Genomic DNA, 24,237 nt, shown 5'->3' on the forward strand with positions numbered 1-24,237 from the left:
CTGTTTCAACAACCCTATAATGCACATTCTGTTAATATTAGAGGGGATGGAGGATTTCAGCAATTGTCTACCCATACCCATATGTCTGGAATTACAGGGAAGTCTGGATTCCAATCTAGGTCTAATTTCTTAACATGGTGTGTGGGGCTTGCCAACTTGCTAGCTGTTGACCTAAAGCCATATCTACACTTTTGAAAGCTCACAAGAAGGCTTCATCTCCCAACTTGTTTGCTATTAATTCTATTCATCTGGGCCTTCTTTCTGGTGCGTCCTGGGTATATATCATGTGTGTGAGCCACAATGATTGAGGCTTTAAAGGTGACACAGCCTCCATCCAGGAACTATATAGCATTGCATATACTGGATACCAATGGAAATCAGTGCCAAGGGATAACACCTGAGAACTCAAGAGGAGCCTGGATGATTATTAAGTTACAGGACTAAGGAAAACCATACACCAATCAGAGACATCATCTTTGGGCTGCCACAGAAAAAGGAGGGGTTGAATTAATTTATGCACTATCTAATATGAATAAATCATTATTTTTATCTTTGAGTAAAATAAGCCATCAGAAGATCTTAAATCCTATACACTTTTGTTTGTTTCCTGTCTGGTAGTGCTAGATTTTGAAGTTAGGGCCTTGCGCATTCTCATAAAAAATCCTGACATAGAGCTACATATAATGTACGCATGTTTTGTGTGCTGTTGACCCATTATATGTATATTTTTAACTCTTCATTTGATTTTAGACTTTGTTTGTTTGACTGCTTTTTTATACTTCTTTCTCTTTCTAAAGCCCTCACCTCTGAGGACAAAAAATGGACTCATTTTATACAGCAAGTGTTCTTACTCACTAAGCAGTCTCTCCAGGCCCATGCAGACTTCCATTATAAAAGGAAAATTTGAGATAATAATACTTGCCTTGGATAAGAAAAAATAGAGATACTTTTAACTTCAAATCAAGGGCTGCCAAAAGTAAGATGTGTTTTTCAGAATCCCTGTTAATTAAAGATCAAAATGGAGTCAGTGCATAGAGTATTTAAGGAGTTAAATTTTAGTTTATTTTGTGAAGTATATATATTCTGTTTGTTCAATGGGCACAAATGTGAAAAAGTATGTTTAGGAGACAAAGGACCTAACACAAGGCGTTTTCCAGAGTCTGTGAGGCTGGATGGACATTCATCACATGGTTGACCAATGTGGCAGGGATATGACAATGTCCATGCCACTATTTTCTCTCATCTAAATATCATGCAATTATGAGGGCATTTAATTTTGAGTCTTTGAATCACATTTCATGACTCTACATTCCTAAGTCTATTGTGATAAAATTTTCAACATGACTGGATTCTCCTGAAGAAGGCAGGCATACCTAGTGAATTCTCTTGTTGCAAGGGCTGCTTTGTTTTGGATCCTGATTCTAATACCTTCTAGATATGTGCACTGAAGAAGCCATACACTAAAAAAATGTTTTACCTTAGTATTCTCATCTATAAGCAGAAATAATTATGATAATGCATACCACCTTTGGGATTTGTGAAGACGAAACTAGATCTCTATTGAGCACTTAGAGTCATTCTTCATGCATCATCAGTGAGTGAGAAACGTGAACTACAAATATCACTGGACATGCCCTTACTTTGTTCTTCCATCATCACTTGCTAGTTTATTTTATTCTTCGTTCAGGACTTTCCAATGTCTGTCCCAGCAACATGAACCAGGATATATTTCTATTCTCTTGGAACATTCCTTCACCCAAAAGACAGGGAGGCATGCAACATCCAAGTTGACGATGCTACAGAGTGACTGGTGAAATTTCACACATTGCAGCTGTTCTCAGTTTGGAAGAATGATCTGAGAGCAAACTAATCATGAAATATTGGCCTGACCATGTGGCCATTTCCATGGGCCTTAGACAGATCCCTTGCCCTCCATGATTTCTTTCCTTGCCTCTCATTTTTCTTAAGCTTAGATGCACCTTTGTTCCTCAAGGACTGGATCTCATTGTAGGGACTTTGCCATGTGTAGGAACTAAAGAAATTATCGGGGTTGGACTCTACATGTTTAGTTAGATATATAGGTGGTTTCTGTGTCCTACATGAAAACTTAAGGAATAATATGATTGACCAATAAAAAGAAATTTATCCAGAAATAGTACAGAGCTAAACAAGTTCTATGTATCTTTGGAACAACTAGTTTAAATTCAAGAAGTCATTGCCTTGCAAAAGTTTTCCAAATAGCCCATCTCCCAAGGCTTTCAATTAACACTTAACTTTCTTTGCTTTTTGGGGAGATTTTCTTCCACTTTAAGTTATGCTTTTTTGTTTCATTTTATTTCTTACTATATGGCCTATTATTGAAAAATACATGAATTGAGAGTACTTTTGAAGAAAATAGATTTGTTTACCTTAGGGTGTTGGAAACTGGAGTCCAAGTTTAAGCATCTCCATTGGCTCAATCTCTGGGCACAGCCTAATCATAGTAGCACCAAGGTGAAAATATATGCAAAAAGATCAATGGATAGAAATGACAGGGAGAGGATAACAGGAGCAAACTAGAGTCTTAAGAACTCCATATAAGTTCTTTCCAAAGGCCTTGTCCACACTGACCTACAATTTCCCATTCTATCCACCTTTTAAAAATCTTGTGCCATCTCTACACCACCATGCTGAGGACAAAGCCTTCATCACATATACCCTTAGAGGACCAATCACACATAAAGTACCATACAAGCAGATATTATGATTATTCATCACATTCTCTTGAAGAGTCTAGAGTGTTCTTCTTATTCCCCACTCTTATTTTTCACTTACCACCTGCTTTCCTTAAAAAAAAATATAAAAAAACCCTCTAAATTGAAAAGTTTTCCTCTATAAACTAGAACTAGGATATTTCCACTGTATCCAAAATACTTTGGAGCCAGAGAGTAAGCACTATAAATACCAAAAGTTAAGTTTAGTCGTTAATCCCAAAGACCTCAAAGAAGAGAATGAAATAAATGCTGACAATAAGGCAGAGTGACATAAATAAATAGAGGACCCTAGTAATCCTAACAACAGATTTGCTGATGTTCTTTGCTTGCCTTCTAGCCATTTGAGTTAAGAGTGGGTCAGCATCAATAAAAAGGTGAAATATCATCTATGACACCATTCAGTCACTCATTCACTCCATGACCAATGAATACCTTAGGTCCCAATGGTAGGAGGGCATTCCTGACTTCTTCTTTCTTCCATTCTGGCATAGGAGCAGAAACAAAGGAGAGACAATGGAAAACACACACACATAGGAACAAGTCTTAGAAGATAAGAGAGGTTAAATGATTAATAATGTGGGGGTGCATGGCTGGGGTACTCTACATGAGAAGATCAGATGCTAAGTCCATTCAGCTTGAGCCATGGAAGATGAGAAAGAACCTGAAATAGGCAGGAGTAAAAACATATTTGTAAAATGAAAGGACAACTATAGTTCAATTTTTTCTGTGTCCCACCCGGTCCGCAGCTGCTCAGACACAAGTAAACATACAGAGGCTTATATTAATCAAAACTGCTCAGCCATTAGCTCAGGCTTACTACTGGCTAGCTCTCACACTTAAACTCGGCCCATTTCTGTTAATTTATATGTCGCCACATTTTCTGTGGCTTTACCTGTATGCCATTTCATGCTGCTCCCTGGATGGTGGGCTGGTGTCTCTTGACTCAGCCTTCCTCTTCCCAGAAATCTCCTTGTCTGCTTACCCCACCTATACTTCCTGCCTGGCTACTGGCCAATCAGCATTTTATTAAACTAGTGTACAAAAGCATTACCCCACAGCAAAAAAAAATTCATTTCATTAAAAAAGTGGAAGCAGAGAATGGCTCAGCTACAGACAACTGAGGACCTTTGGGGCAGAAATGAATCTACCTACTGCCCAAGGAAAATGCTGTAACACAATCAGGGCCTAGTAGGGGAAGAGGAGGCAAGAGTTACAACCAGATGCTGAGACACCTCCTTCTCTTTCCACGTATTTGATCTCCATCAAAGTTAAATGTTTGTGCTTGTCTCTTACCCTGTTTTCTTTTCTCCATTCATCTTCTTTCTTAGTGTCTGCTTAGGCAGAGTTTTGCACTGATTTTTGTCCATGGCTATTCCCCCCCCCATCACTTACTAATTACAGTGTAAGTGGTATTTGGAAATCAGTCCTCTTTCCCCAGTGTTTGTGTTGTTGACCTACTACCAGTGTCCACTTTTTCTGCCTCTGGTAAGAAATTCTCCATAACCACTGCACCTATAGTCCTACCTCTTCTCTAATTCTAAGATAACGCAATTGTGAATACACTGGGTATAGGTGTTAGTCACTCACGAGCTTTCCTACTTGGGCTCTGGTTTCACAAATAAACATTGTGGACTTATTGCATAATACCTCATCTATTAATAGCTCCTAATACCCTACAAAGGTAGGTATGATTTTCCAGCATTACAGAAGATGAAATGCAGATGTGCTTGTTCAACCGCATGCTCCTAGTAAGCAGCAGAATTGAGGCTTGAGTGCAGGTACATGGTAAAACCTTTGATGCTCTTTCAAGTTCACAATTAGATCTTTCATTGCTTTATTGCCTTAGTTTTAGCCAGCCTATCAATTCAGAAAATCCTGAGTGACAACAGTGCTAAGTACTGCTTTTCCTTTTCAGTTGATATGCCTTCTCCATGAGTCTCTCCACTTCTTCTTCTATGCTTGATTTTCTTATAGCATATAGATGTGCTTTCAGCATGCAGAGAGGTGTTAAATTCTGAAATTCTTCATACTCACCAAGATGCAGGAAGTGCATCTCTACTGTACTCCCTATGAACCATTTAATTCCCCCATAGAATGACTCTAATCATTATGATTGATCTCTCTTCTTTTTGCTGCATGTTCTAATGCTAGCTAGTAGCTTACACATTGTACTTGTATCATAGCCAGTATGACTAAAGGATGGAAGTTTATTGTTCATGACGAATTTTGTATTGATTTAAATTTCAACATTAAAGCAGTTTAAGGTATTTAAATGTTGGATACTAAGCAAATAAATTGAGACCTACTGTCAGTATACAATGCACAGAGGTTTTACAGAATTAGTAAAGAGAAAACAATACAAAATAGGTTAATTATTCATTATATTGGTGGCATGTTCAAATAATAACATTTTGACATGCAGAGATAAAACACATCATATAAATTAGCTTCAATTGTCCTCTTATTTTGAAAATGGTGAGGTGACTACTAAAATGTTTCAAGTACACACACACACATACACACTTTGAGATGCATTTTAACTGCATAGTACTACTACTGGCACTCCAAAGAGAGGGATGGTCTTTCTTATATTTCTAGGTTCAAACATGAAACAAATGATGAGATGCAGTGAACAAGTCGATGACTGCTTCACTTGATTATCTTGCACTGTGTTTCCCATCGAAGGTGGTCAGTGAATACGGGACATTCAGGTGATGTATTGTCTAAGGTTTTGAATAAGAAATTTTTATCCAAGGGAAAGCATCACTTTCTCTTTTAAAATGTTTTTAATTGAAATAGGACTATGTCACTTTCTCCTCCCTTTTTTCTTCCAAAACCTCCCAGTTCCCCTTCTTTGAATGTCTGTCATGACCAACCTCCTTGGGTCAATAGTTTCTTTTTCTTTATTATTCTCTCTCTGTCTCTCTCTGTCTCTCTCTCTGTCTCTCTCTCTCTCTCTCAAACACACGTATATAATTTTATGTATGTATTTGTATGCATATATAGGTGTGTAAACATATATGTATGTATGAATACAACCTGCTGAGTCCATTTTTGTTAGTGGTATGTATTTGGTTTCAAGGCTGACCACTCTTCCTTAGACAACCAATAAGAGGCTCATCTCTGGGAAAGACTAATTCTTCTCACAGCAATCATTAGTTGTCTGTAGTTCATTGTCTAGGGATTAGATCCTGAAATTTTTTTCCTCTTTCTACATTAGCATGTCCTCTGGTATGCCTATTTTTTCTGGTCTTGTTTATACAGCCATTTCTAGGAGAGACTATTTCACAGAAGACTTCCTGCTATTCTGGCTCTCACAGTCTTTCTGCTCCCTCTTCTATGATGTTGTCTGAGCCATAGATACAGGAGCCGTGGTCTAGATGTATCACTGGGGCTGAGCACCCCATGATCTGTTGATCCCGGCATGGCGTCCGGTTGTGGTTTTCTCTGATGATCTCCATTTGCTATAAAGAGAGGTTTCTTTGATGAGGGATAGTAGTTACACTTTTCTGTCATTATATGAATAAGATTTAGAATATAGTAATGAGTTAGGCTGGTCTGTCAAAGTGGAAATAGTACATTCTTTTCTAAGGTCTCATAGGTTTCATAGACTTAATTTGAGTTTTCATGACTACGAAGAAGTATAAAATCAATGGAACAAAATAAACCATGAGTTGCTACAGTAGGGCTTAGAATTTTTTCCCCTTTTAATCCAAATACACCATATGTTTTTGAGAAACTTGCCATCAACCTGCATTACTTCTTTTAATATGAAAAATGTCCCCAATGTGTACATCCTATTGTTAGGCTGTCTTGAACAGATAAAAAATGTATTTGACGTGATAAATAGGTCATGGAGAGTTAAGGACTTGAGTGGTTTAATTAGATGATACCTTTTAGAGAAAGGATCTGATTACCTAGAAATCTTTCTGGTGTCCTTCCAATCAACAACTCAAAACTACTGTAAGTCTCTTAGTAATGCAATGCATGCCTATCTTCCCATCCATTGGTTGTGCAACTTGCATTGGTCATTAGAATATTAGTGGATGTTGCATGTGTACACCAAGTCCAAATTGTAAATAGGTCTCTGCAGGTTTATTTAACTTGATACCATCTGTAACCCACATGACACATGCCGGAAGACCCAAGAGCAAGAAAACACACAAGACCCAAAGCAAGAAAACACAAAGGATATGCAAAAGCAGAGTAACTGACATGTAGTATAATGTATAAAAACAAATTACAAAGCAACTTTACCCTTATAAGCCACTAACATTTGGGGGTTGTTGAACAACAAAACTGCACTATGTAGCCTACTTCTGATACACATCCCAGATCTGCAAACAATATTTTGAATTGGAAACATAAGATACGTTTTAGCTATGACACAGTTTAGGAAAGTTGTATAACCATTTTATCCTTCTATATGAAATGTTAACTGATTGGAAAAACATCCCCTGGTAGTAATGCCATGGATGTTAAATCAGATCAGGCTGAATTAATAAGTCCAGGTTTAATCTGAGCAAAGTCCCAGGTGACTCTCAGGAAGGCAGGAGAGAGAGAGAGAGAGAGAGAGAGAGAGAGAGAGAGAGAGAGAGAGAGAGAGACAGAGAGACAGAGAGAGACAGAGACAGAGACAGAGAGAGCAGGAGAGCAGGAGAGCATGTGGCAGGTCTGGGGACCAGGTCTTAAGTAGCCTATAGGTATGAGCAGCCCTGGGGGCGGAGCTGACCCCTGGCAGGTTTTCTGAAGGGCAGGGTCTAGACTAGGAGAAATGAGACAGGAATGTGGACTGGAGTCCTGAGCTAGAGATCCCCAACATTAACCTTTTCAATGATGGGCCAAAGTTGTGAGGAAAATCTAAAGGCTGGGATTCGTTTTGCTCTGAACAAATGTTAAGACTCCTTAACTGCAAAGTGAGCTTCATAAATGGTAAGTTTGAAGGCATTACCATTATGACCAAAGCAGTTTGAGGCCAAACTTAATAAAAGATTACATTTTTCTCTAAAATTATCCTAATTTATAAAACTGTATCATTAGAATAATATTATCTAAATGCTTTCCTCAACTGTTTAATTACAGAGAAGGCAGTTAAGCTGATCAAGAGATGCCATTAACACAGCAATCCCAAGCAAATATGATGAAATGTAATTATAGGGAGTCAATGGTCTGGAGTTTCCCAGAGACTCCCAGAACACTAAGAAGGTTCTAAACATGATTTATGCCACCACAAAGTGAGCCAGTAGTTACCATTCATTTTCCCCATCTTCTGCTAATTGTGGAAGATAGAGAAGCACACACATTCAGATAAAGTAACTGTCCCTTTACACAATGACATAGGACATTTAAAACCTCTGGCTTTCCACGTGTGTATGTTACTATAGTTAGTGGCTTAGGAGTAGTTTTATTTTTTCAATCTATAAAGTGTTGGCCGCACATGGTAAAGAAATCACAACCCTTGAAATTGTAGGGGAATAGGCTAGAGAATTAGTGTGCTTCTGGCACTAAGAATTTCAAAAACCAGTCAGACTACAGCATTCCGAATGTGGATGATCATTGGCTTGTATCTAGGCTGGTATTGCTTTTAGGGTTCTCTCACATGAACATTTGCAGATAGGTAGGAGAAGTTTTAGTTGTATGAGAATCTGTCTGGCTTGAGAAATGGACTCCACAATCACTAGTTCAGCTAAAGTTTATTAGATGAGGCAGTAAAGGACACAAAGTTACAAAGCCAATCCTAGATTCATATCCATTTACTAGCAGTGGGACACTTATGACATAGCAGATATCAATTACTGATGCTTTAAAGAAGAATCAACCCATAGGGAAAGCTGGTAAGTACACCAAGGTGTGAACAACATTGGTTAAGATGAATGAAACTAGGCTTTATTTTTCAAGAAGGAAGGAAGAACATCTAGACTTAATTTAGTTACATGTGAATATACTTCTTAAAAATGTCTTTCTCTTACTCCACTATATTCCTATGATTCAAATAGATTTGAAAACCACAGAATTAACCCATGTTGCCAAATGCTTTCATGGCTTACTAAATCTTTGCAACTGTTTCATTGTAATGGTTTTATAATACTCATTTTCAGTAAGGAAAGGGGAGCACAGGAGATTTTTCCTAAATCCTGATTAAGGGATGTCAAATTTGGAATTCATACTCTCATTGCCAACATGGAAGTCAATGCCATGATGTGAACAGTTAATTTCTGTCTGAGTAGCTAATTATAATTATTAAATCAATTAATCCATATTCTCATTGATTCCTACAGTGAATTGGGAATAAAATAAAACATGCTAGTCAAATCCCATAGTCTACTGCCTTTTGCTGGCATTCACCATGACCATGGAGGACAAAGAGTGAAAGTCCTTTGGAAGGTCAATTTGAAAGTCAGAGAGATTTTATTTCATTGAAAATTAAATTTTTTCCTAGATGTTTTTTAAGACATGGTCTTGCTATACAGTTCAGCCCAACATGGAATTTATAATCTTCCTGTTTCAGCCTCCCAAATGCTAGAATAGCAGGTGTATCCCACTAAGCCCTGGCTGAAAATTATATTTTAAACACTTCCTTATGATATGGAGTGAACTTCTAAAATGGCATTGAATCCAGAGTCTACTGAGTATATGAAAACTTTTAGGAGTTGGAAATTGGCTCAACAGTTCATGTTCTACAAGTATGAGGACTTATGTTTGAATAGCCAGAGCCCATGGAAAACCCGGGTGGACATGAGGCATGGAAGGCAGGAACAGGGAATTCCCAGAGCAACTGCCTTTCTTGACTAGCAGAATAAACAAGCACTGGATTCAGCCAGAGGCCCTGTCTCCATACATAAGACAGAGAACAATCAAAGAAGAGACCCAGTGTTAACCTTGAACCTTCAATTTCACATGCACACACATGCATGTGCACCTGTACATGCATGAATTGCATGAATGTACATATACACACACATATACAAGTGCATGCACACCACAATACAATATAGATAAAAGCAAGTGAGAAACCAAAATTTTTTCTTTCCATAGTCAAAATACATGACATTGTTATTATTTTGCTTCTGACCTACCAATGAATTATACAAGTCACAAATATTTGCAAAAAAATTGAGGAAAAATATGAATGGTGGAGAAGGAGCTCGTTTTTCAAGTCATCTTTGGTAGAACTTCTGGCATACATTGAATGGAATGCATTCCTCTTCAGATTCATCATTTAATTAGCTGTTTCTTTACTTCAGCAAATATAAATATGTGCACATACTTTTTATATCTTACAGACAATACAGATCTGACTTATGAATCAAATAATATAGAGCAAACTAATTGGATAGATTTATGATTGGGTAACTGGTCTATATTATTTTTCTCATTCACACAAACATGTATTATTACATACTCCCATATACATATAGTTAAAAGTAAAGTTCAAAACAATGAGCGTTAATTATATTACCATCAATGAGCTACTCTTTCTCTCTACCATATAATTTTCTGTGCTTTTGAAAATTGGAGTTTAACTTTTTTTTTCTGTATGTCAGTTTGTTTATGTTTTTCCAGGCAGGGTTTTTCTGTGTAGCCTTAGCTGTTCTGGAACTCACTCTGTAGACCAGGCTGGCCTCAAACTCAGATATCTGCCTGCCTCTGCCTCCCGAGTGCTGGGATTAAAGACATGCACCACCACTGTCCAGCTTACACATCACTTTTAAGTGACGAAGAGACCATGAGGTTTTTCTAACTCAGCTCCATCTGCAAAAATCCCTTGTAATTCATTGTTGTAAAATACTTGCCTTATTTAAATAGTCCCTTTACCTCATTCGAAGGCTACCATTTCACTGTGGAATGTTAGAGTATTCATCCTCATGTTGATCCAGGTTTAGACTCTTTATAACTTCTACCTACCGGTGTTTCTTTACTCGTTATAGAACAACAATCATCATCACTCCATATTTTATACGATGGCTCTGATAATTCTTTATTCTAAGATAAACATCAAAAATATATCATTTATATAAGGGTATTTGATTTGTTTCAAATTATTTTTGTAAATCAAAAGATCACCTTGTAACACAGTTTGTAAATTCAACGTGGTAAAATAGAGTTTGTTTACAGAGCAAAATAATTGCAAGTTGGCAAAATTGTAACTTTACTTCAAAACTTTTTTTGTGTGTTAATACAAGAAATTTGCAGAAACTTTAACAGCCTGTGCCCTATTCTTAAATACTCTTTTTTTACAAATTGTGGGCAATTCCATTCTTAAAATTGTGCACTCCTAGGCTACAACTTCTCTGCCTTATAATAACTCAGAGTAGGAAGCAGAAAACACCATGATAAGCCTTTAATAAGAGAAAAGACATAAAAACAGAGAAATTGTTGCATAAAAATTTGCTTAAAGACAAGAGCAAATGACTCATCTATGAAGAAGCCCCCACCTCTGCCCCGGTTAAGACAGGAATTCTTCGAGAATGAGAAAACTAAGACCATGCCAGCCTGCACTTTGGCCCAGAACTAACAGCCATGCCTCTGGTTAGAACCAGCAATTCATTACTGTCTGCAAGCCACGGTCAATGCCAGAAGCTCCACATGGACCCTGGAATTCAGAGGGCAACTCCCCTGCCCATCAGCTGCTAGTCAGTCCCACCAAGCTGCTGAGTGGACTCTGGTTCCCCTGCAGTCCTTTTTGACAACAATAAACACTACACTGCTGCAGGAATATGCTGCCCTCTGTCATTTCAACTTTCAAATTATACTCACAAGTACAAGCCTGTCCTTCCAGGTACACTGAAAAATTGGGGTAGAACTTGATCCAGAATCTGAACTGGAAAAATAGATTCTGGCCTGCTACATTCAGTCGTGCAGGCTGAGCCAGGAAGAGATGGTGGGAATTGAAGCCGTTAGCAGTCACCTACCCCCTGAGAAATAATAGCTAAGTGTTTGATCTTGCAGAGAAAAACAAAATGAAACTGAATGTCAAATATGTTTGAGATGTGATGTTACCAAGTCCATCACACAACTTCGCTAGGTCATAAAAACTCCGTTAAATATTACTGCCATTTTGTAGATAACAAAACAGATCAGAGGATACTAAGTCATTTCCTTAGGGTCATTCAGCTGCATAGTGGTAATCCTTATTCGTCTTTGCTCCTTCCATGTTCAGTTTTGGGAAGATGTTTCTTCTATCATCTTTTCTACTGGAGAAAACATTACTCAAAATAAAGATAGACATCCTTTCTCATCTCTGGGCAGTTGACACCTCTATGTTTTATTATTAATATCATTATTGTTGCTGATCCCAAGACTGCATTTGTGTACATGCCACTCCTTAGTTACACATTCCATGGATCTTGTGTACCTTTTTCAGAAAAACACTCATTGTGAACATACACTTTATCAGGTCTACTTTTTCTTTCCTTTTCTGGCTGCCAGGACTACAAATAATTCCATAAATAAATAAGGCCCTACTCAAGTATCTAGTCCAAGTCCATGTTTATGAGCCAACATTTTATTATGAAGTATGGCCGTGCTTAAGTTACTGAGCCCAGACAAGGGATATGGATGAGGGAATTTGGGGAGACAATGGATATAAAACAAACCATTGATTTCTTTTGTAGGTTCCTCAGAGAAGACATATTGTATCTATTAGGGGATATAGCCTATCACACTGTAAGCCTCTCCAGGAGGAAAACAAAATGAAAATAAGAAAAAAAAAACACAAACAAAAAAATACCATGATTTGTTCCTTAGACAGAAATGCACATGCCACCAGCTGTTGCAATGGGTCCTGTGGAGTGCAAGTTTTTTTTTTTTTCTCCCTGCAATTACATTACAACAAATGCTCTAACTAATAAGCAGACAAATGACTGTTGCAATGGACTTCAGCAGCCTGCATTTTAGAGAGAATATTTAAAACCTTTGTTCTTTCCTAAGCAAACTCTTTTGAACTTGTGTCCTAAGCCCACAGCTATTAACCGTCCTTCCAGATAAACACCATCACCATGATATATTCATCTTTCGATTTTTCTGAGACCATTTGAGACAATGAGCTTGCAGTTCAGCCACAGCACTGCTCATGTGCAGACAGCTAATGGAAGTTCTTTACATGCTTGTCACCAACAGAAAGGTACTGTTTCATTCCTCTGCACCAGAAAATGTCATTTCCCTTAAATTGAGGGAAAGAAAACAACAGAGATGAAAAGAGTGCTTGAGCTTATAGGGGAAAGTTTCCCAAATCAGCCTGTTCCTTAGGTTAGCAAGCCATTAAGACTTTCCATCTTAAGTACATACCCTTACAGCATCTCAGTGAAATGTAAACTGAATGTAACCAAAGCACATGTTACCTTACACTGAAATATCCGGATTTGAAGAGAGACCCTACAGTTAAAAGCAGTCTAAGCTCATGCCCAAAGGGAAATGTGGATGTTAAATGCATGATCGTCAGGGGTTCAAATTCAGTGAGAGTTTCCAGATTTTTTTATTAGAAGAAATAAAAACAGATGTTGGAGGAGGGGTGATTGTGTGTGTGTGTGTGTGTGTGTGTGTGTGTGTGTGTGTGTGTGTGAGAGAGAGAGAGAGAGAGAGAGAGAGAGAGAGAGAGAGAGAACTGGAAAAACAGGGTCTACAGAAGGAACCTTCAGTGAAATGTGGATGTGGTAAATAATCCCTTTAGAAGGTAACTCAAGGGATCCATTTCCCCTCCCCTTGTAAGAGAGCTAAATAAATCTGGACAATAGAGAAGTCAAATTAGAGACTTCCAGGCTGAACTAGCAAAACTCCATACTGGTTCCTGTCCTCTGAGAGGAGCAGTGAGCAGTGATTTCACTGTGTTCTTCGTTATTCTAACAAACAGCTCATAAGAAGAGCCACACAGGTCCTCTGCATGGGATCCCACATTAACATCGTCTCTATGGATATTCATTTGTACTCTATGTTGACAATACCTGTATTTTCTGTTGTGTATTGGATTTGAACAACTCTAATTGGGGTAGAGGAGATATTTCTGAAGAAAAAGAAAAGAGTGAGTATTTATAGAACTTTTGACTGCTACATGATTGATCTATTGAAAAGTTGGAATGGCTTGCTGAAATAAAAGAAAAGCTGAAGAACCGGATTTCCAAGAATGGGTCTAGAGATTTAGTTAGAAGGATCTAATAGGCATTCTCTTTATGTTGCCATGGGTGACATGACTCTATAAGAAGATTTCTGGGTTGTACCAACCTAGGGAAGCAGAAGACATCAATCTGGCCGAATTTAAGTGGAACCCACTCCTCTTCCAGATAAAGTGAGGGATATTTGAGTGAACATCTCTCAGTGACACTATCACATGGGGATGGTCCTCTAAGCAATATAAAGTGTATTTTTCAGTGAAAAGGGGAAATAATAATAGGCTAGAACATCAACAATTGCAGTTAAAAGAACAGAAAGCATTGTGAAAAAATAATGGAGAAGAAACTCTGCATTAAAACAAAAGGACAAGTCACAGAATAGAAAGAGAAGGCCAAGAAAATCAAAAGCAAAGTAATGGAAAAGAGACTGAAGTGAATAGGAAAAAGAGAGGAAGCAGTTAAAAAGAAAACCATTTACTCTAACCCTTAAGAAATGTCTGACATCAATGGAATGACTTCCTTTTGACTGAAGGGCCTGAGGTTTAGTAAGAGTGCCCTGTTAATGGATCCTCAAAAGTGTTGGCAGAATTGGGTAGCACAGATTTTCTATTATGGAGTTTTCTCCTTGTAGTCATTCTTTTCTTTATAAACCATGAAAGAGTTCTTTAAGCATCAGGTTATTTGGAGGCCCAGTTGCCCATTTTTCATTGGTTTTGTACTGACTAGGACACAGGCCACTCTGGTCAGCAACCAACTCGGTGTAGCTGTATGCTAAGACACAACAGCTATGCTAGTGGATTGCTGGACAAGAAAGTGAGATGTCAGACGGGACCAGTTAAAGGGAATCAATACAGTAGAACTAGAAGACTAAGTTCTTTGGATGGCAGCCAGTAGAAACTGACTTTGGCTTACTGAGGGGAATTTAAAGATCCAGAGGGCTGAGATATCAGATATCAGAGATCATTTCACATGTATACCATAGGTTAAGGGTGTTAATTGGTGATTTGGCACCAGTACCCAAACTGTACATGTACAATGTACATGTGACAAAATGCTATCAAGGTCATTCATATATGAGATGTACTACCAAGAATCCTTATTATTTTAATAGCCTTCAAAATAAAACAGGCTGTGTATGAGAAGGAAGTATGCAGTAGTTGTATGAGTCACATCGTCCCATGAACTCTCCCAGACCTCAAATCTCAGATCAACACAACAGCATTATCTTGCTACCACAAAACTAACATCAGCTAGTATTCAATTAAACAAAACAAATGTCCACAATGAAGGAAGAGTTTATACTACCCAGCAGGGGTCCTATTAATTAGCTACACTTAAGGTTTTTTTTTTTTTTTTTACAATGATTTGAATAATAACAGCCTATCAATGCCTTAGCACCTTGTCTTTATACCGGGATATCCAGCCAAGTACCTGGGATGCTGTGAGTGTAAATTCAGCCCCCAAGGAAATCTAATTGGCAGTATTTGCTCAGAGGCTGCAGTTTGTCACAAGCACCTGAGATGATTGAATTAACTCTCACTTGAAGAATCCCCCATTTCCTGCCAGTGTTGGAGTACAATCCCTCTGCACATAGAAGCAGAAGGAACCCAGAGAAGATATGTTATCCAATCCTATCTTCTCTGAGGAAACAGGGGATTTGGGGGAAGTCACTTCCTGGATTGTGTTGAAACCAAGCTGGAATTCAGATGTAACTGAGAATTCAATGCTCTTCCTATTACTTGCCTCTTGCAACAACATCGTCTGACCTTAGCACACTGCCAGCTCCCTGATTGTTGCTTTTTCTGAATACAAACCATCATATGCATGGAAACAGCTTCCCAGATTGACCAAGCAGAAGTCAGCACACCAGATTGCCTGATTATAACAATTTCTCTGTAGAATTTTTTTTTGCCTTGTTTAGTACATAAAGGCACTTTCTCTACTGTTTGATCAGACTATACTAAATGCAGATTTTCTATCAGTGCCCAGGGCTCCAAATAAATCCGATTATATCCAATGGAATATAGGTAGCTCATCTAATGAAAAGCAGGCAGGGGAACTAATAGAAATCAGGAAGCCAGTCTGAAAGAAATGAGTTGGGTTTGTTTCCTTTGGGCTTGCATTTCAGTAGAGGTAATATTTGGAAAGCCACCTTGATCTGCTTCCTGCTGCAAAGTAATAACATGCCTTCATCTCACATGCTGCCCACTCCCTACCAATCCATTCATCTTCCTGGATCTCTCTCATTATTTAGCACTCTGCTTAACTGTTATGACTCCAGGGAAGCCTTCCTGGCCCACTTTGAAGGAACAGGATTTCCTTTCAGAACCGTGTATTTCCCTTCACAGTACTTGTCTCAGTTTGATTTTTATATTATGGCTTTATTTGTGAATTGTTTTTTCTGATATGTTTTCCATATATTACAGACTTGTGGTGTAAAGGACTGTACCTCTCTATTGAGCTACTCTTTCTCAGCACTTTGTACAAGTCCAGGCAGAGTATTAGTAACATTTGGATACAGTGAATGTTTCATTCAAAGAATTAATCTGTGAATTAAATATTTTTCTTTTAATCAACAGAAAACTGTGCCTTAGCTAGAAACCATTTTGTTTTGCTTATATCATGAGAAATGAGAAAAATCACTGTACATAGATAGAAAGATAATAGACTCAATCACAAAATATTTAGAAAACCATACATTTAAAGCAAGATTAGTTCTATGTATTTAGCTTTTAGGGTCACAGTTTGCATGAAGAATATTTATAAAAGTTTCTTCAAAAACTTCAGTCAGCATTTATTTTCTGTCTAATCATGATATCAGCCTCAATACTGCACACTAGGAATACTGAAATGCAAAAGTGATATTCCCATATTTGGAAGCTCAACAGGCTTCTCTTGTCACAGAGGAGTAAATCAATACAAACATCAGCTGTTGCTGAAAGTATTACACAGTCAAGTAACATAGACATGGGAAAGCAGAAGAGGAGTGTGGCAGAAAGCCCCATTTCAGGAGACATGGTGGTCACATAATATGATTCTTTCGCATGCATCATAGAGCACAAAGAAGGGTTGCTTACACTGTTCAAAGGAAGTTCTCAGCATTTTGAAAAGTGTTGAGAATAAAGAAACTAGAGAACCCTGTGATCCATAAGCTGATACAGAAAGAGAAGAGAGAGTGAGATAGGAACTAGACTAGGATTGATCCTGTGTCTTTCATAGCAAATTTCCATAGGTTTAGTACACAATGTGCCCATTCATTTTCCTAAATGGGTAGTGTAGAGGAAAGCATCACTCTTTTTAGATATGGATGCCTAGTGAGCAAATCATAATGGCATATCCTGTATTGAGCACTTATGTCATGACTGAACTTGCAGTTGCTGTGAAAAGCTTAGTATCTATCCTGTGTTACTAACACAGAAATCAAGGCTTTTCCACATAAGTTACACAAGATTCTTAAGGTCATTCATTGGGTTTGAGACAAGCCAGAATTGCATGTTAGATTATAGTGACTCTACAGACCAGCATCCCAGTGGGAGGGCTTAGCATCAGTCTAGGGATGGTTATAATTATGTTGCCCTGAAAATGAATGCATTCTTGTTCATTTAATCGCCCTACAAAGCAGAAAGAGGAGCTATTTAAAAACACTCAGAAATAATTGCTTTTCTTTTCCTTTTTGAAAATTAAGTTCTTGGGACCATTCTAACAAAAGTACACGTACACACACACACACACACAAACACACACAAACTTGTTCTTATTTTTCTCCTTCAAAATGGGTATTAAACGGTATAAATAATTCATGGAAGGTATAGAGCCTGACTGACCTAATATCTTCCAACATGACCTTCTTAGTCAGCTGGTTCACTTTCTCCTGTTAATTATATTTGGCATACAGAGTAAAGGTCAAGGATAACACTTGTGATGTTTGGGGTTAAGGAAAGACTCCCTATCTCTTCTGAAAGAAAGCTTGCTGACAGGGCAGATCAACCCACGCAGCTCTACTTGGATTGCCTTATTGTCACTTTTGATCTTATTTTCATTTTAAGACCTTTTGTGCAAACTCAGCAAGCTGATGTGAAACACAGTGTGCTAACATATTTATTCAATTTCTGTGGGCAACTCTTACCTCACAGTGTACAAAGTTTGCTGTATGATCTATTTCAGACTCCAGGAAATTTCAGCCAGTAATTTTTATTTATTTATTTTTTATTTTATTTTATTCACTTATTTATTGTTTTTGAGGTGTCAAGTGTCAAGAAAGTTAATGGAATTGGATCTTGATGACTTGACCAAATATTTCCTCTAGTTTCTTACTCATTAAAATAACGAGAAGCATCCCATTGCTATTCTCTGTTCCAGAATTGATCTCTTGTTACATAAGGTTGACACTAACTAAGGGACTGTGAGTATTTCAGAGCCAGGAACATAAACTGGACATGTCTGTTCAGTTGACCTCTGGGTGTTAATGTGATATTGACAAAAATACAAATCAGAAAAGGATAAAGATACTTTTCTTCCAGATGTTTGTAGATATGAGAACGCTTACATGAGACAGTGATTATGTATCTGAAGCTTACTATTAACAAAACACTATACCAAGTCCAGAGGATATACAGATTTCTTTGAGTTTAGTAGGAGGGCAAGTCATAATTTTTCTCCATAGCAGATAGGAAATTTTCAACAAATATCTTAACACCTAGGGTAGAAATTCCAGCATGCATGGGAAGGGGCCCACAGAACTCCACCCACAGCTGAGAAGGTACTGGCAGTTAGTAGCTCCTGGTGAGGGAGAGTAAGTTTTCTTCAGGGATGCAGCCCCTGATAGCCTGCCAGTGTTCAAGTCCTACACCCATGCTTGTACAACAGCATTAACTGGAATTGATGGGATTAAAAAGAAGTACATAAAGTTGGGAGGGAAAAATGATGGGGGTGCTATGGGAGGAGTGGATTTAATCCAAACATATTGTATATGTGTATATATATATACAATGCACAAATAAAGAATAAAGAAGATTTTAATTGTGCATACTTAACAGAACTTACTTCATGAGGTAGAGCTTCTTAGATTCTTGCCATAGCATTTGGCACACTGGAGAGTATTTGTAGGGGTTGCAGTTGGTGTCTGACTAAAACTGTGATTTTTTTGTTGCTAATTGATCAGAAGACATTAGTCTTCTAAGTTCTCCTTGGTACTCAAAAACATTGAATTTAAAAATGAACGCAAAACTATATACTCAAAGATTGGTGCCTAGCCCAGTTGTCTTCAGAGGGGCATCATCCAGCAACCTATGGGAGCAGATACAGAGACCCACAGTCAATCATCAGGCAGAGCCAGGGAAACCCGAAAGAAGAGAGGGAGGAAGGATTGTAGGAGACAGAGGGGATGAGGACACCAAGAGAAAATGGCCTACAGAATTGATTAAGCAGAGCTCATAGGTGCTCACAGAAACAGAAGCAACAAATATGAACCCTGTACAGGGCTGAATTTGGTCTTCTGCATTTACCTTATGGTTGTGTAGCTTGGTGTTCTTGCGAGACTCCCAACAATGGGATCAGGGTTGTCTCTGACTCTTTTGCCTGTGCTTGGGGTACTTTTCCTCCTACTGGGTTGCTATGCCCAGCCATGATGAGGGTTTGGGGCCAGCCTTGTTGTATCCTATTAGTCCATGTTTGGGGGATATCCTTGAGAGGCCTGCTTTTTTTTTTAAGGGAAACAGAGGAGGGATTGATCTTCGAAAGAGGAGAGGGACTGTGAGGAATGGAGGGAGGGGAAACTATGGTAGGAATGTATTGCATGAAAGAAGAATAAAAACAAATAAAATAACAAACAAATAAAATCAATACACACAGATTCTGAGTGGGTCGGAGCCCAGGTTGTGAAATGACAAGTGAACAAGTATGTGTGGGGCTTCAACATTTTGCCTTGGTCAATGAATCGGTTGATATCCTTTGATTTGCATGTGAGCTGTAGGGTCAGCTGTGGTCTCCTTTTTAGGAAGCCATTTTTTTTTTTTTTTTTTTTTTTTTTTTTTTTTTTTTTTTTTTGGTTTTTCAAGACAAGATTTCTCTGTGTAGTCCTGGCTGCCCTGGAATTCATTCTGTAGATCAGACTGGCCTCAGATTTACAGAGATCCTCCCACCTCTGCCTCCAGAGTGTTGGGTTAAAGGCAGGTGCTATCAATGCCTCGCCTATGTACTGGGAGCAGCAACACCGAAGAGTTAGGTGCTGCCCCTTCGAGGATACATGTCTGAATCTGTGAGAGACAATTTTTAGTTGCCTCATCATCCAGTCCTAGTAGTATTTCATCTCTTACACAGACTTTCTCTTGTGCTTGGTAGAGTAGCACATTTGCCACAGATCATCTTGTGGGAGCAGTGAGAAGAATAGAGACTATGGGGAGAAAACAAAACTTCCTCTACTTGGGTGGACATCTTCTCAGAACAAGGCATGCCTTTACTAGCCATGTGAGCTCCTCGGGATAGGATGGCAGAGCCATTGTATGGGGAACCCAAGAAATGAAAGCAGTCCTGAGCCCAGAGGCTGGCATAGAGTGACAGCCCACATTTCACATTTTTGTTTCAGTACCCTCTGAATCTGGCTGGAAAGTAAGTATTCCTCTTATACCATAGTGGAAAACTACTTATTTAGCTGCTGCTGATAATAATAATAATAATAATAATAATAATAATAATAATAATAATAGAGGTTATTTATTGAGTATGTGCCATGTGACAAATGCCATATCTGTTAGTTCATAGGAGTCATTTCTAATCCTAACAAATGATAACCAAGTATTGCCAGCTCTCTTTTAAGCATGAGAAGTCAAACTTTAGGGAGGACTAACAGACTGTAATTCCATTGATAGGACTCAAATTGAGACTCCGTGTACCCTAAGTACTCTCTCTTCCCACTGCAATACGAAAGCAGGAGGAAGATGAAAATAGACTGCTGGGAGAAACATGCCACCATCTGTGGTAGTATTGTGTTCCCCAAAATATTGTGCACTCTAATAAACTTATCTGGGGTCAGAGAAGAAAACAGCCACAATATTAAACATAGATGATAGGCAGTGGTAGCACACACCTTTAATTCTAGCATTCCAGAGGCAGAAATCCCTCTGGATCTCTGTGAATTCAAGGCCACATTGGAAACAGCCAGGCATGGTGACTCACGCTTTGTTCCCAGAAAGTGAGCCTTTAATCTCAGGGAGTGAGGCAGAAAGCAGAAAGATACATAAGAAATGAGGACCAGAAACTAGAAGCTTTTGGCTGGTTAAGCATTCAGATTTTTGAGCAACAGTTCAGCTGAGATTCATTTGAATGAGAACTCAGAAGCTTCCAATCTGAGGAAACAGGATCAGCTGAGGAACTGGCAAGGTGAGGTAGCTGTGGCTTGTTCTGCTTCTCTGATCTTCTAGCATTCACCCCAATAACTAGCCTCAGGTTTGATTTTATTAATAAGATTCTTTAAGATTCATGCTACAACCATCACAGATATTTTTGGTTGCCTTAGTTACCTTCAACGAAGGTTATATGACAGCAACAACTTGTAAGCAAGGCTTATCTCTGGAGCTCATAAGATTAATTTCAGGAAGTCATTTGTTTTGGCCTCTAACAGTGCAAATGAAAAGAGTAGCCAGATAAACCAATGGCTGACATGGCTTGTTTGAACAAGATGTGACTTATAGGCAAGATTTCACACTAAATCACCCAACCAGACAGCAAGTCTTTCACGTTAATCATGACTAAAAGGAAGCCCTATTCATTGAATGTGGATTTAGAGATATATAAATGGGACTCAGGCTGGTTGCATTCAAGAGCTAATTAATAAATGAGAAAATGAGCTATTTGTCTCAGTCTAGAAAAACATTTCTGCCACATCCAAGATGGGAAAGTGATTGGAAATAGCCTAGAAGTATATATTTTCTAATTCTGAGTTCAGCAAATCAAGGAGGCAAGAAACTGTTAGAGGTGGAACTGGTATTCCAAGCCCTGTGCATATTCTGTGATGGCACTATAATACAGTGATAACAAAATATAGAAAAGCAGTAATAATGAGAACAAGAAGGAGAAAGAAGAGCATTAGCAAGCAGAAGAATATTTAGAAGAAAAGGAAAACAAACTATTTATGACTATCCTTAATTGAGCACCTTCAACCTGCCCTGAATGCAATACTACTCCAAGAAGTGATCATTTACATTTCTATTCAAGGGATGAGACTTAAGTCTTGGAGGCCATGTGGTCTGTACAAAGCCATACAACAAGTGATCAGCAGAGCCAAGATTCGAAACTCAAAACTGGAAACTTCTGTTTATTTATTGCCAAATGCTTCACACTTTTACTCTGAAAGATTGTGGCCTTTGGCCTTGCAGATGTTTCAACTGTTATGTGTCCATTTTACAGGTCAAATGGTGGAGATAGAGCAGGTCAAAAAACGTGATCATGGCTGAGACCATGCATAGCTAATGTGAGGCTAGGACTGAATGATGCCCAGATGACTGTGATCTATTCAGAGATCTCTTGTTGAACTCTGTAAGTTTGGGGAGGAAAGGAAGAACTAAGAATATACTGTAACTCATCCAAGGCATGTCAAACTTAAGATAATGCCTATGTATAAGCATCTCCTGGAATTGTAGAAACATCAGCCATGGAAAGGGAAAAAAGAACATGGCCCCATCAGGAAAAGAAATAAGAAATACTTCCTTTTGGAATGAATGGGTTCATTGCTGATTTTCCTACTTTATCAGTGGCTCTGGAAAGTGGAAAAGAAAGGCTTCCAGGAGCCCAGAAGGAGGAGTCAGATCCCAGAAGTTTCAAAGACGTTTCATCATGTATGTAACTCAAAAAGGGATGTCTGGAAGTGCCCAGGGGGATTAAGTTGCTGTGATAACACCGATTCTAAGAGAACCAGGCTGATTCTGAGAGAGGTGATTGGTGCAGGCATTCAAGGCTACGGATGAGTGAATGTGGTGAGTGCATAAGAGCAAGACAATTTGTTATGTACTCAAGAAAGTGGGGGACAAATGCCAAAGCATCAAGTTCCACTTGGTTGCAATCCCACCCTTTGTTTCACACACTATTTCCATGTTTAGTAATGAAGTAAACGCTGGAGATAATACAATTAGAAGAAGGTTGTGGGACTGTATCTCACATAGGATAAAACTGGAAGAAAAGATAAGAACATTTAAAAATAGTATATAAATGTGGTGGAGAAAGAAAAATTACTTTATTATCCATCTTCCAATTTGTAACCCAGAGCCCCCTTTCTTCTGCAGTTAAATCTCTAAGCCCCTCCATGATATTGTTCCTGATCTACTTGACACATGCTATCATCCGGACTCTGGCTCCTCTATGAACTTCACTAGAAAACTGAACTCTTCTTTTTATAGATATATTAGACCATACCTGTGTCTTGATTTCTAACATGGATGTGACTCTCTCCTGCCTCCTACCTCTCAGTTGTGATACTTTAAATCTCAAGCTGTAGCTTCTTAAATGTTTTATTCCTGAATAGACATGAAGATAGGCATGCCATTTTAAAATGAATATACACATAGGTTTGCATAGAGTGGTTCTCAAGTATGACTTTGATGTATTGTTGTATAATTTGACATTTACTGATTGATTTTTAATGTAGGGGAAGGCACGCCACAGCCTACAAGAGGAAGACAGGACGTCTTGAGTTGTATCCCTCCTTCCACTATGGTTGCCTGTGCCTTTACTAACTGAGCTATCTCACTAGCTGAACCATCTCATCAGACCCTTTTATGTAACTTTGCTGATTTAGACTAAGTAGAAAAATGGTAAGGAGCATCATGACAACAAGGCCCAGAGCTTTGCCACACTCTGTTCAGTTGCAAATATGCATTCCTGCAGCAATAATTACATGACGAGCCTTTGGTAAGAGGAAGAAAGCTGCCAATAAAGTATAAAAGTCATGGTGATTGGTGCACAATTTTTGTCAATATGTGGATATCTTGCAACAATCAAGGGCAACCTACCTTGCAATTAAAGGGAAGGATCTGAGGTGGGAATTGAAAATCTATATAAGGGCCATTTTGTAGTGTAAGCAGTGGCTAATTTAATACCTTCCTGAACTGCAGGATTTCTACTATGTTAACCTACCAGGGAAGGGCGTGAGTACAAAAATAGACCTAGGCAGACAGTTCCCTCTAAATAGAAACAATGGGTGAACGAAGAAAGCTACATTTGGATCAGACTTTTCATTTTGGTCATTCTGTTCTCTCTTTGAAGGAAACAACCTACAAAGATCTATGAATCTAAGGCAAGGCTTATGCCTTATATTTAAAGCTACAAAGTGGACTGAAATTAACCATTCACTTTATCTCTCATTTAGAATTATTGTCATTTTTATGGGG

This window comes from Peromyscus californicus, unplaced genomic scaffold (genome assembly GCF_007827085.1).
Source record: "Peromyscus californicus insignis strain IS unplaced genomic scaffold, ASM782708v3 Scaffold_20__1_contigs__length_68692818, whole genome shotgun sequence".
NCBI lineage: Eukaryota > Metazoa > Chordata > Mammalia > Rodentia > Cricetidae > Peromyscus > Peromyscus californicus.